This window comes from Cetorhinus maximus, chromosome 13 (assembly GCF_964194155.1).
Source record: "Cetorhinus maximus chromosome 13, sCetMax3.hap1.1, whole genome shotgun sequence".
NCBI lineage: Eukaryota > Metazoa > Chordata > Chondrichthyes > Lamniformes > Cetorhinidae > Cetorhinus > Cetorhinus maximus.
The window spans coordinates 50017394-50030374 of NC_135891.1; the positions used below are offsets into that span (position 1 = coordinate 50017394).

The following is a 12981-nucleotide window of genomic DNA, read 5'->3' on the forward strand; positions in this document are numbered from 1 at the left end:
TCTCTTTTTAAGAAGGGAGGGAGGTATAAATCAGGAAACTATAGGCCAGTTAGCTTAATGTCTGGCGTGGGGAAGGTGTTAGAATTGATGATTAAGAAAGTTATTGCTGGGCACTTAGAACGGTCTCAACAAGGTGGAAAGAATGTTTCCTCTTGTGGGTGAGTCCAGAACTAGGGGCCCCTGTTTTAAAATCAGGAGTCTCCCTTTTAGGACAGGGATGAGGAGGAGTCTTTTCTCTCAGAGGGCTGTGCGACTTTGGAACTCTCTGCCTCAGAAGGCGGTGGAGGCGCGGTCACTGAATATTTTTAAGGCAGAGGTAGATAGATTTTTGTTAGGCAAGGGGATCAAAGGGTTTTTGGAGATAGTTGGGAAATGTGGAATTCAAGACACAAGCAGATCAGCCATGATTTTATTGAAAGGCGGAGCAGGCTTGAGGGGCTAAATGGCCTATTTCTACTCCTATTTCATATGTTCCTATGTAAGTTGATTTTATATGGCACTAATACACTTTTCTCAACATTTTTGTTCAGTGAATTCAACTTCTCAATACTAAACTTAACTTAATAGTAGCATTGTAAAATAAACTGTACTAAGATCCTTTAATGGAGAAATTTGATGGCTTAAGCTGCTTTAAAAGCCTCAACTAGTACAACATCACAGATACCTTCTGGAAATCGAAGGCAATTCTGTCCACTGATTTAGTTTGCTAATTATCTCTTCAAAGAAGTCTATTAGATTGTGAGAGAGGAACAACTCATATAAAATCACGCAGACTACTCCTTTTAGCCTTTTCAGTCTTTAAATGAATATTGGTAACATCTTGATATCAGAATGATGACTAAAATTCCTGGCTTTGTGCCTATTTTAAAAACAAAATTACATTAGCCAGTCTCTAATCCTCAAATGTATTTATGTAACAGCTAAAAATGCTAGCCAGTGCGCAGGCTATCTCTTGACTAATGTCTCTGAGGATTCTAAGATGATTATTATGTGGCATGGGTAGTTTTAAAATATTTAATTCTTCTTATGTATATGAAGATTTTCATGTTATAAATTCTTGAGTCAATTTACTTGGTCTATATATCTGAAGGCTGATGCAAGGAATGTATTTAAAGCATCACATAATTGTTTGTTTTGTTCCCCCATATTTTGTGTGATTTACCCTTTGAAGAGCAAGTCTGACTTTTTTTTTAATATTCCACCTGCTTTGTACATAATTAAAGGATTTCATATGATGTTTTTGTCACTATAGCTGTGTTTTGCAATGCTTCTTCACTGTCCTTGGATTAATCCTAAGAATGTTTATTTTCTTTCTATGTCAAAGAGAATGCTGAATGTCGCCCTGATGTTCTCTTGGTTTTGTTTTTGTCCAAGGCCACATTTATACAGCAGTCATCTGTCGGAAAATTTAATCGGAATTATTTCAAATATAAAGGAGATAAATGATGGGTCATTAAGGACCAGAATCAAAGACATTAGGGGATTTTAAAGCATAGCTGGATGCCAGACTGAAAGATTTGAAATACTAAGGGAACAAACTCAATGGGCCAAATAGACCTTCCTTGCTCTTGATATTTCCTTATGTTCTCTTATTCTAGCCTAGTCGTACCTGATTTATGCTCCCTGATTGTGAATCTAACTCACAGACCAAAGGATAAATTCTGCATTTTATATTTAATATTTAAATGTACTGAGTACTAATTGGAGTGGCCATATTATTAAAACTAATAGGGACCCAAAAAGTAACAGCACAAGTTAATAAGGGTATTAAAAAATAAGCAAACCAAGCATTGAGGTTTATTTCTAGAGGGATAGAATTGAAAATCAGAAAAATTATGTTAAACTTATATTGAACCTTGGTTAGGCTATATTTGGATACTCTGCACTGTTCTGGTCTCCATATTATAAAAAGGATATAGAGGCACAGGGGGAATTGCAAAACAAAAATCACAAGCATGAACACATTGTGCCTGCTCACACGGTTGAAGCTGTCGAGTGGGGGCATGACAGGAACTGAAGTGTATGGTTAGAACAGAGAAACATGTTATCATTATACAATTAGGCAGAATCAGTGTAGTTTTGTGAAAGGGAAATCATGTTTGTCAAGTTTATTAGTGTTCTTTGAGGATGTAACAAGTAGGCTGAATAAAGGGGGACCAATAGATATAGTGCATTTGGATTTCCAAAAGACATTCGATAAGGTGCCACATAAAAGGTTACTACAGAAGATAAGAACTCATAGAATTGTAGGTGATATATTAGCATGTATAGAGGACTGGTTAATTAATAGAAAATAGAGAATCGGGATAAATGGGTCATTTTCAGGAGGCAAACTGTAACTAGTGGAGTACCATGGGAACCAGTGCTGGAGCCTCAACTACTTATGATTTATATTAATGACTTGAAGGAACTAACTGTATTTTAGCCAAGATTGCTGATGATACAAAGATTGGTAGGAAAGCAAGTTGTGAGGAAAATACAGAGTCTGCAAAGGGATATAGATACGTTAAGTGAGTGGGCAAAACATTTAGCAGATGTAGCATATTGTGGGAAAATTCAGGTTGTCCAATTTGGCAGAAAAAATAGAAAAGCAGAATATTATTTAAATATAGAGAGACTGCAGAATACTACGGTGCAGAGGGATCTGGGTGCCCTTGTAGAAGAATCACAAAACATGCAGATACAGCGGATAATTAGGAAGGCAAATGGAATGTTGGCCTTTATTGTAAGGGGCATGAAGTATAAAAGTAGGGAAATCTTGCTACAGCTGTACAGGGCCTTGGTGAGACCACTTAGAGTACTGTGTACAATTTTAGTCATCTTACTTAAGGAGGGATGTACTTGCATTGGGAGCATTTCAGAGAAGGGCTACTAGACTGATTCCTGGGATGAGAGGTTTGAGTTATGAGGAAAGGCTGAGAAGGTTGGGCCTTTACTCATTGCAGTTTAGAAAAATGAGAGGTGATCTTATTGAAACATCTAAGCTTCTTAAGGGGTTTGACAGGGTAGATGTTGAGAGGATGTTTCCCCTTGTTGGGGAATCTAGAACTGGGGGCACAGTTTCAAAATAAGGGATCACCCATTTAAGATTTCTCTCAGAGGGTCGTGAGTTTGTGGAATTCCCTTCCCCAGAGTGATGGAGGCAGGGTCATTGAATACAGACAGGCTGAGTTAGACAGGTTTTTGATAGACACGGAGTCAAGGGTTATGAGAGACAGACAAGAAAGTGGATTTAAGGCCATATCTGATCAGCTATGATCTTAATGAATGGCAGAGCAGGCTCAAGGGGCTGATTGGCCTATTCCTATTCCTATTTTTTATGTTATGATGATATGTGGGACTCGTTTCCACAAGCACTTATTCAGGTGAATGGAATAGATGTATTGAAAGGCAATCTAGACAAGCAGATGAGAGAGAGAATTGAATAGAAGGATGTGCTGACAGGGTTAGATGAAGATTTAGAAGGTCTTGTATAATACATAAACACTGGTATAGAGCAATTTGGCTCAATAGCCTTTCTAGACTCTGTGGGGGATTTTAATCCAAAAGATGGGTGGGCTTGGTCGGAAGGTGTGTAAATTTGTAAAGAATGTGATAGCTGAATCACCTACCTGAAAACTTTTACATCATTTTTACACTCGTGTGCTCAATGCGCTCAATTACTTTGGAAAGAATTTGACATCAAATTTGATAGTGCACTCAAATCTTTTGCACTCGGTTATCCACTGCGCTCAAAGCTGTCCAGTGCCCTCAGCAGTCTACATTGAAAAATACAAGGAAATTAATTATTTAAATAATATCTGAACTTATTCAGTTTTTCACTTAGTCAAAAAAAATCTTTTCGCTGTACAGTACATCTTGAGAGCACCACCAGTTCTTAATTCATTTTGGACCCAGGGTCTATACTTCCCAACCATCCACCTCCGCACGTCTCCGGGTCTGAACTCTCCCTCCCTCCCCAGTCTCAGGGTTTAAACAATTTCTTTCCCTCCAGTATCAGGGTCTAAACTCTCCTCTCTCTCTCTCCACCCCCACCCCACTCTTGACTCTCTCCCCACTCTCTCCAGCCTCCAAATGATCCCCACTCCACCTTCCAAACTCTCCCCTCTATCCCTCCCATGTCCAAAATCTCCCCCCCACCACTCCCCTCTCTCCAGCATCCAAACTCTCCCCCTCTTTTCCTCCCTTGTCCAAACTCTGCCCCCTCCTTCCGGTCTCCAGACTCTCCCCCCTCCCTCCAGCCTCCAAATTCTCCTCTCTCCCTCCAGCCTCCAAATTCTCCACCCCTTCAAACCTCCAACTCTCCCCCCCCCTCCATCCCATGTCCAAACTCTCCCCCCACCCCTCCAGTCTCCAGGCCTTGAGCCTCCCAAACTCTCTCTCTCCCCTTCTGACCTATCTCCCTCCCCCACCGACCTCTCTCCTTCTCCCCCCAACACTTCTCTCCCTCCCCCAACCTCTCTCTCTCTCTCCCTCCCTCTGACCTCTCACCCTCCCCCCAACCTCTGTCCCTCCCCCCAACTTCTCTCCCTCCCCCTGACCTCTCTCCCTCCCCCTGACCCTCCTTCCTCCACGACCTCTCTCCCTCCTCCCCCACCTCTCTCTCTCCCCCTCCTCCCCATCCTCTCTCCCTCCCCCCGACCTCTTCTCTCCCTCCACCCGGACCTCGCTCTCTCCCTCCACCCAGACCTCTCTCTCTCCCTCCCCCTGACCCCTCTCCTTCCTCCACGACCTCTCTCCCTCCTCCCCCACCTCTCTCTCCCTCCCTCCCCCCGACCTCTCTTTCTCCCTCCCTCCTCCCCTAACCCCTCTCTCTCCCTCCTCCCCGACCTCCCTCCCTACCCCCTCCAACCTCTCTACTTCTCTCGCTTCCCAGCTAGCCCTGTAAATGGAGATTTTCGGTTGGTTGGGGGGGATGGAGGAAGAGAAGCGAGTGGGAGGGGAAAGGGGAGGGGAAACGGCGAAAGGGGAAGGAAAACGGGGAAAAGAGGGGAGGGGATACGGGGAAAAGAGGGGAGTGGAAAGGGGGCAAGATGGGGGGAAAGAAGGGAGGGGAAAGGTGAGGAAAGAGGGGGAAATGGGGGAACGGGAAGGGCAAAGGGAGAAAGAAGGGAGGTGGAAAGAGTGGAGGTTGAAAAAGGGGAGAGGACAAGGGGATAAGGGGGCTGGGAGAAGGAGGGGAGAAAGTTAGGAGAGAGAGGGGGTATGGGAGGGAAGAACGGCACTGCTGTAATCTTGGAGGGTAGGGAATGGGACGTTTTGACTACGTTGGATTTTTACATTTATCAAGGTAAATGCAAAAGACTGAAAACCTGAAATAATGGCTAAATAATTGCTTTTGAATGCACTTGATGTCAAATGATGGCTAAATGACTGCTTTTGAGTGTAATTGATAGCAAATGAGTGCAATGAACGCTGTTGAATGCAGATGAAAAACTGTTGAAGGCAAATGATGTCAAATTTTTCAGGTCGGGTCACGTCCGGTTGGAGCAGAGATGGGTTGCCAGCCAAACTGCTCATAGAGGCAAATTGGTTAGTCAAATTGTATAATGATGCTGTATGCCTCAGAATTAATCACCATTCTCAATTTAACCATGGCCAGCTGGGTTTCCCAAGGAAAGCGAGGCCTGCTGGATCCAGTTTACTTGCTTCACCCACTCCCTTGCCATCTCCCTGACCGATCCGTCCAATCTCTTTCCACCTCCCCTGACGTTTCCAATCTCCCCCTGAAGCCTCCAATACTTCTCTCCCTCCTCTCAGCTCCCAGGTTGTGGCCGAGTGCCAAAGGTCTACCCACCTGACAACCTCTCAATATAGTTGGTTGTGGTAGGGATAAGGAAGCAAAAAATATTAAGCAGGTCCAGCTGGTAAATTCGGCAGGAACTGAATAAATCCATCCTTCAAGGTTTCCAAACCTCAAGCCTGCTTCTTTGTTCCCATCCCACCACAGAGCGTGTTGAAGCTTCTATAACTCTATGGGCAGAATTTTCCCCCCGTTGGGGGGAAAGTTTAAGAGCGGGTGCGCGGAGGCGCGCTTCCGATCGGCACCCCCAATTGGGGGCACGCCGCCATTTTACGTGGGCGGGCCAATTAAGGCCCGCCCAGTGTGACATCTGCACGGAAGTGCTGTGTGCTTCCTGTGTGGGCAAGGGGGTGGATTCCCTGAGCCGAGAGTGCTCTCTTTCGCGCATGTGTACGAAAGAGTGCACTCATCTCCCTGAGGCTAAGTGCTGCCTCAGGGAGATCAGCTGTACATTAAAAAATCTGAAAAGTAGAGAAAAAAAAATTCCCTGACATGTCCACATATGTGACACTGTCACATGAGTTGGGACATGTCCATTACTTTTAAATACACTTTAATTACATTTTGCTCATGGATGAGGTTTCATGCTTTTTCTACTGCCTGCCAGGGCTCCTGGCCTGCCCGCCAACCTTAAGGTTGGATGGGCAGATCCATTAATTAGTTTAATGACTCTGACAATGGCCTCAATTGGCCATTGACAGGTTGGCGGGTGCACAGCTGATTCTGCTGAGCCCCCGCCTACCTGAAAATTTAATTGGATCGGGATGACGTCGGGAGTTCCGCCCTGCACCCCGCTCGCCAACCAGGAAATCCTGGCCTATGAAACTATTAGAGCACTCTAAATTTACCAAATGCATGATAACCCTCAACATTTTAAAGACAAAACTTAACACTTTACTGGAGTTATTTTTTATAGAGCGACAATTCAAAACCTGTGAGACAGATTGAGTGGGTCTCACACAAACTCACTTTCAATTTCTATTGCCATTTTTTTATTACCACAAAGGGGAAACCAAAGTGGTAATATAACAGTGAGGAGGTCTTGTGGTGCAGTGGCATCGACCCTGCATATGAACATATGAATTAGGAGCAGGAGTTGGCCACTCGGCACTTCAAACCTGGTCCGCCATTCAATAAGATCATGGCTGATCTGATTGGAATTTCAACACCGCATTCATACCTCCCCCTGATAGCCTTTCACCCCCTCGTTAAGCAAGAAATTATCTAGCTTTGCCTTAAAACTTTTCAAAGGCTCTGCTTCCACTACCGTTTGAGGAAGAGTTCCAAAGACTCATGACCCTCTGAGAGAAAAAATTGTCCTCATCTCTGTCTTAAATCAGCAACCCTTTATTTTTAAATAGTGACCCCTAGTTCTAAATTCTCCCACAAGAGGAAACAACCTCTCCACATCCAACCTGTCAAGACTCCTCAGGACCTTACAAGTTTCAATCAAGGCACCTCTAACTTATCTAAATCCCAGTGGATACAAGCTTAACCTGTCCAACCTTTCCTCATAAGACAACCCACCCATCCCTGGCATTAGTCTAGTAAACTTTCTCTGAACTGCTTCTAACACATTTACATATTTCCCTTAAGTGAGGAGACCAGTATTGTACACAGCATTCCAGATGTGGTCTCACCAGTGCCCTGTACAACTGAAGCATAACCTCCATACTTTTGTATTCAATTTCCCTCACAAAAAAACAATAACATTCTATTAGCTTTCCTAATTACTTGCTGTACCTGCATATTAACCTTTTGTGATTCATGCGTGAGGACACCCAGATCCATCTGAATCTGAGTTCTGCAATCTCTCACCATTTAGATAATATGCTTTTATGTTATTCTTCCTGCCAAAATGAATGATTTCACATTTTTCCACATTATACCCCATTAACAGATCTTTTCCCACTCACTTAACCTATCTATGTCCCCTTGTAGTCTCCTTATGTCCTCTTCACAACTTACTTCGATACCAATCTTTGTGCCGACTGAAAATTTAGCAAACATACCTTCGGTCCTTTCATCTAAGTCATTTATATAAATTGTAAAAAGTTGGGGCCCCAGCACTGAACCCTGTGACCCATTTATGCCAACTCTCTGTTTCCTGCTGCTAACCAGTCTTCTATTCATGCCAATATGTTACCCCCTACACCATGAGTTTTTATTTTCCACAATAGCCTTTGAAATAAATACAGTTATCCATTGGTTCCCATTTATCCACAGCACATGTGACTCCTTCAAAGAACTCTAATAAATTAGTTAAACATGATTTCCCTTTCACAAAATCATGTTGACTCTACTTGATTGACTTGATTTTTTTCTAAGTGCCCTGCTATAACATCTATAATAATATCTTCTAACATTTTCCCTATGACAGAGGTTAGTTAACTGGCCTGTACTTTCCTGCTTTCTGTCTCTCTCCCTTTTTGAATAAAGGAGTTACATCTTCTATTTTTCAATCTAATGGAACCTTCCCTGAATTCAGGGAGTTTTGGAAAATTAAAACCAACACATCAACTATCTCATTAGCCACTTCTTTCAAGACCCTAGGATGAAGTTCACCAGGACCCGGGGATTTGTCAGCCTATAGTTCCAATGATTTGCTCAATACCACTTCCCTGGTGATTTTTCCTGAGTTCCTCCCTCCCTTCCATTCCCTGATTTACAGCTATTTCTGGGATGTTACTTGTATCCTCTACATGAAGACTGATGCAAAATATCTGTTCAATTCATCTGCCATCTCCTTACATTCCATTATTAATTCCCCAGGCACTCTTTCTGTAGGAGTAATGCTCACTTTGTTAATTCTTTTTTTTTTACTTAAATATTTATAGAAACTCTTATTACCCATCTATATATTTCTAGATAGCTTTCTCTTGTACTCTGATTTTTCCCTCCATGTTAATGTTTTTGTCATTCTTTGTCGTTCTTTATATTCTGTCCAATCTTCTGACCTGCCACCTGTCTTTGCACAATTGTATGCTTTTTCTTTAAATTTGATACTGTCTTTAACTTTTTAGTTAACCACAGACGGTGGGCCCTCCCCTTGGAATTTTTCTTTCTCATTGGAATGTCTACCTCTGGGTGAGAAGCTCTGAGTTTGAGTCTCATTTGTACTTGATAGCCATGAAGGTGCATTCATAATATGGCCAAGCAGGTTGATTATTAACCTGCAAATTCTTCCAATATTCCTATGGCAGATGGTAAGAGTGAGAGTTTCCTGGTCAGCCAGAACCTGCAGAACGCACCAGGAAACCACGGCAGTACCTTGCCAAGCCTAACCATGGGCATGGTACCTGGAGATCGAGAGGGAGAGTATTGCAGCACTTCCAGTTTTGTTAGTATATCTATCCGGCCATTTGAGAAAAATAGAACAAATGGCCTTACCATTTTATTAATAAGTTCACAAAATATCAGGCAAGCCAACAATTACATTTTATGAAGAATTCATAATTCATTGCCCTTCAATATGTTTTTTTTTAGAAAATGCACCAAGTATGTGGACATACACCAAAGATACACCTTTAGCACTCCAGATTATAATTAGATCTCCACTGAGGATTTAACAATAAGACCTGATCAACATTTTTTGTTGTTTGGATAAAGTAAGCTATTGGGAAGGAGGAGGTGTTAGCATAGGTGGTCTCAACATCATTGTTGTTAATTTATTTCATTCATGGGATGTGGGCATCACTGGCTCGGCCAGCATTTATTGCCTCACATGCAGGCCAGCCCAGGAAAGGACAGCAGATTTCCTTTCCCAAAGGGGCATTAGTGAACCAGATGGGTTTTTATAACAAATGACAATGGTTTCATGGTCATCATCAGACTTTTAATTCCAGATTTTTATTGTATTCAAATTTCACCATCTGCCGTGGTAGATTTCGAACCCAGGTCCCCAGAGCATTACCCTTTGTCTCTGGAATACTAGTCCAGTGACAGATCCACTATGCCACTGCCTCCCCTATTTTACTACCATTTTCCCAACAGCTCAACAACAAGTTAATGTTGCGAAACTTGTTCTGCCAGTAGTGAGAAATTTATTAATAAGTTATGCCATTAGATCAGATTTGTTTCTGCAGGATATGCTAATTAGGCTTTCCCCATATCTCAAGAAGACAATTACTTGTTTTACACATTCTGCAGTACATAATCATTATTTTAATAGCAGTAGCATATTAATGAAGTATGCTAATTGGCTGAACTTGCATGTACAAATTAAGTTAATTGGATAGTTGCCTATAAATCAAATGCATTTTCCTACAATAGTGTATTGTAGGAAAATGTACTTTAGAATATGTTAATTAGATCTAATTCACAGTTGCAGGTTAAGTTAGTTAGAAAATAGGTTAATGCATACAACTCAAATATGGCCTGTAAATATGACAAGATCATTGTGCTTTGCTCAAACAAGAACATTTCCCCGTTTCAACAGATGAGCAAAAAAACTATGACAAATAAACTTTCAAAACTTCAATCAAGTGGTAAAGGGGAAGTTATATAAAACATCACATCGCACTAGGGGTAACTTTTGCACTGCAAGCAAAAACTTCTGTCATAAAATGGTTGCCATACTGCATGTGGCAGGCTTAAATGGCAAACTTATCAGCAGTAATGAGTACATGGCAAAGCACATCATGCTGTTTCTTATGAAGGCTGGATTGGTTAGTGTGTAGTATGGTTTGGTAATCAAATCTAGTTTCCAATAATGGGGGAGACTATTTACAATTTGCAGAAACTACTTGCACAAAATATAAAAGTGCTAAAGAAAATAATACTTAACTGGAGGTGTTACTATTTGACCTGTATCTTTTCAGTGTACTATATGTCCAAACCTCACGTACGCAGGTAAAACGGCCAGTAAGAAGAACAGCAAATGCTGGAAGTAACTCAGCGGGACAGATGGCATCTGTAGAGAGATAGAAAAACAGAATTAACATTTCAGGCTCAAATTGAATTTGTATTGGCAAAAAGGTGCCACAGCTGAGATACTTTGAACACTGGGATGTGTAGTATTAGAGTGTTCAGGGTTGAAAGGGTTAAAGTTTGGGACTGGAGAAACAGTATTGCCCATATGATGATGTAAGACATACGTGATCAAAGGTCAAGAGAGAAGAATGCTTATGGCTTTGACTGAGTAATACCTAGGCTTGTATATCTGTATACAGTTCTGTTCATCCAATAAACTAGTTATTGTTCAGGAACATGTATGTCTCAGCAAATGTTCCTTAGTCAGTCACAACCAACATACAACAGGATAGTGTTTAATGCACCTTGCCAGTATGTCAGTTCAGGTTTCATCAAGGCTGTATTGTGAGTTTTGTAATAAGTACATGAAAGTTATCATTTTGAAAGATGTTTGATAACCATCAATAAACATAATTACTTTAATGCAATAACCACAAAGGAATAATATAGCAGTCCATGCTTTGGAATATAGATAAATAATTTGATCATTGCTGGAACAGCTTATGAATAAGCCAAATATGACCATTTAATAGGGATAAATTTTCACTGTTATTTGTATATTTTGTCAATGATACATAATACGTATAAATATTATCAACGTGAAAAAGTGATATGGATAACTATTTGTGCACCCATCTACATCAGCTGACTATTAAAGTTGCTGGCAATTCAACTGACATGGGTTCCTTTTAATAGGTATTAGTTTTGTGTATTATATAAGACATGTTGATTACATTTGCCCATGAGAAATATAAAGATCGCAGTGTCTGCACCGTATATTTGTAACTCTTTTCAATTGTGTTAGAGCATTGAGCCTTAAGTGAGATCACTTAAGTGAAATCTTTCCAGGAGACTCTGTCATTTTAATTTGTGTATTATTAGTTTCTTTATTAAATAATTTAAATTGCAAATTACCACACTTGTTTGTTTCCTATTAATTTGCAATAGAACTTTGGTGAGGGCTGAAGCACAGATTTGTGTTTTGTTGGTGATCTGTCTTGAATGAAGTAATTGTTCTGTAAACTGGAATTGATGATCCTATTGACTTGATTTACTTCTAATAAGGGCTAAATCTCAAGGATTAAATTGTGCAGGGGAAGAGGTGAGCAAGTCGGGAAGAAACTGCTCAAGCTCTTCACCTCTGCAACAAAATAAATAGGGGATATGTGGCAAGGTCTCCTGTTACACGAAATAGAAACAATCATTAGCTCAGACTGAATAATGCATGAAGCTGAATTGGTGAGCGTGCTAAAATGCTAAGTCTCTCAATTAGATCAATATTGTATTTGTTGTCAATGTACTATATTTTTATTTTTTTATCATGGTTTAAGATAGATTGTTGTTTGGAAAGAAAATTGATGGTGTTGAGTAATAAGTTTGGAACTTGCTGAGGTGTGGAATTTGGGCAGGCTTGAGAGGTGGGCTGAGGGTAAAATAGGTAACGTAGATGATGTGGGAAAATAGATCGTCTGGCTTTGCAGGAATACAGAAGCTAAAATTAGAAGTACACTCCACTGTGTTAATCCGTTTAACAGCCAATCTTCTGGATTTGTTTATACGATAGTTTCACACTCTATCAGTGGTCCAATGCTGATTGAATTACCACAGTTCATGCTGCTGTTGTACCGGGGCCACAGGCACAAACCAGACAAAGTCACAGATGGGACTGTGTCCCCATGAGTTGCCATGGAAGGTTGGCAGTGGCATATAGCCATAGGTTTCCTGCATTAGGAGTACTAAATGTAATTTCATTCAGAGCACTGTTAGCAAATTTTGACCTGCGAGGCCTGGGGTTGGGGGAAGTTCCTGCATGAGTGACCACGTATTTTAGAGTTTATCCTTCTTGGTCACTGAGCGGGTTTTGGTGCTATGGGGTGGTGGGACAGGACAAGAACAGGCCTCAGTTTAACTTCTCCAGGTTCATGCCAAGTTTACATTTTTGATTGACGTATGTCACACATACTTTTCACCAAATGTTTGTTGTGGTGAAAGTAGCATGTCATAGATGGGGCAAGGGTGTGGGGTTGAGGATATGCATTTTGTTACAGCCAGTAGCAATAATCTCCTTGGGTACAAAAACAGGGTATTAGATTGCGTGGAATGGAAATGCAACATTTGACCGAATGGCATTTGATGATACACTGAGGTGATTAAAATCCAATACTCACAGCCCAAATGCTCAGCTCATTTGCATTCCAACTTCACCA

The 12981-nt window shown here is 41.2% G+C and overlaps 1 protein-coding gene across 2 annotated transcripts in view; it reads left to right on the plus strand.

Annotated features, from left to right (window-relative positions):
• The window catches only part of LOC144688602 (docking protein 5-like), a 510185-nt gene that overhangs the window by 389517 nt on the left and 107687 nt on the right, over window positions 1–12981 (plus strand). The window lies entirely within an intron of this gene.